Source organism: Fulmarus glacialis, unplaced genomic scaffold (genome assembly GCF_000690835.1).
Source record: "Fulmarus glacialis isolate BGI_N327 unplaced genomic scaffold, ASM69083v1 scaffold16, whole genome shotgun sequence".
Taxonomy (NCBI): domain Eukaryota; kingdom Metazoa; phylum Chordata; class Aves; order Procellariiformes; family Procellariidae; genus Fulmarus; species Fulmarus glacialis.
Genome location: NW_009219772.1, coordinates 33559 through 35609, shown reverse-complemented (window position 1 = coordinate 35609; position 2051 = coordinate 33559).

Here is a 2051-nt window from a genome sequence, read left to right as displayed (position 1 = left end):
ATATGACATTCCTGATTTCAGGTGTTTGGAGAATGTTTGTAAGAGAAAGGGTATCTAAACACAAGTCCACGGGTAAAAAGCTGCTTTAAAATTATTTCAAGCAGACTTGCTGCAGTGATGGGAACCAGTCATCACATAAATCTGTTACGAACCTAGAATGAAAATTAGATGGATAAAGGAAGAATGTCTTATTAACTAAAGGGCCAGTTTGTATCACTTTTTTCTTCCATGCCTTTTTCTCTTTTGTTTTTTTCCACTTTTGTTACAATTTCCCTTTTATAATAATGAAGTAATGAATGGTAGGAGGTCTTTAATACACAAACTGTAAATTTAAAAATTTCTCTGTTCTCTAGAAAAGTCATGCCCAGAAAAGTAATTTTAATACTTAATGTATGCAGTTCATATAATTTTCTATGTCAAAGCAAAGGTTGATGTCTCTTTTCCTTTGCAGCAGCCTAACTTCTTCGAACAAATTAATGTGATGGAGGATCACCAACATAATGACTTACCTACTTTAAGCAGATCAGAAAATATTCCAATAGTGTCAATAACAAAGACTTTAAGCCAGAATGTTGTTTAAAAACATTCTGTTACTAAGGTTTTTCCAAATTTGTGTATTTACATTTATTTATTGAGCTTGAAAAATAAATACGTCGAGCTAAATGTTTGTTATCTTATTATTTTCAGTGACAGTATTGCCACTTTAAATTCTTTTTTGAACAAATTTAGCTGGAGCAGGCATTGTGGCTATTGAGTATATCTTTTTGCCTAAGATACTTGCTCATATTAGAAGAATTCATGTAACATTTCCAGTTTCAGACAGATGTGCCTGAAACCTAATATGCTGTAGTTACGGTAATATTGTCGTTTGGTCACAAAGGAAGAAGAGTTAAATGTCAATGCTCATCATGAAGTCTGAGCTCCCAGATAATTCAGTTTCTCTTTCAATAAAGGAGTAAAGGGTTTCAGGTTATTTGAGATGGCAGGCATGCTATTCAAACAGTTTTCTGTTTTTTCCTTTTTTCTTTGCAGGTCTTGAAGCTTTGGAAAAAAGGTAAAGAATTCCTGAAACCTAGGGCATTGTTCTGCATGAGTTGAGCTTGTTAGTGGCAAGTTAGAAGCAGATGAGCTTGTTATCCAAAATGAAGTACACCTGGAAGCTTAATTTGTACCCCACTGTGACTAACCATTCCAAAAGCAACTATCACAGTTGGTATCTATGACAGTATCTGATGATCAAAAAAAACGGAACAGAATTGCTTTTATCTGTAATAGTGAGCTTGGAAAACAGTATTACAAAATATTCATGGAGTACCAGAAAGACGATGTCTGCTTCTGACTATTTACTTCATTTGCCTTGTTTTTGAAGCTCATGTTCTGGCAAAAGGGTACAGATTTATACTTTAAATCTGTTTATACAATTTAGCATGCACATGCTCCAAATACCTACGTAATCTATATGAAAGTGTCCAGAAAAGTAAAGTAGAACTTGTTTTCCACTAGATAAAAGCTAGCACAGAAAACAGAGTCATAGAATTTTTGTAGTTGTGAAATAAAAAAGCTAAATACAAGTATTCTTAAAATTAGCAAAAAATTGAGCACTGCCATAGTAGTAAATGTTTTTCTAAAAGGCACTTTGAAAATGCTCAAATATACCACTTTTCTTGTGACACTCATATGGAATCTGAGACCCAACAAAGCAGATCCAAAGGAAGATTGTAACACCAGAGGATGAAATTAGCATTCCTGAAAATTCACTTAAACACAATGCAAAAAATATATTTTGTAGCTAGCCATCTAGTTAATATAATAAAGTATGTGTTCAGATTGTGTTTACAGAGCTCTTCTTGTGGATCACAGGCACACAGGCTGGAAGTGAAGCATATGCTCTTCTGTGTACACTTACATTGGATTGCCAGTCAATCTCTACACTCATTTGATATTTCACATTATTGTCAAATGTTTCTTCAAACTTGTATACACAAGTTCTTGAAAAATTTTTCTGGTATGTAATAAAAGGCAATTTGAGTTCTTGAAATTGAATCTTTTGG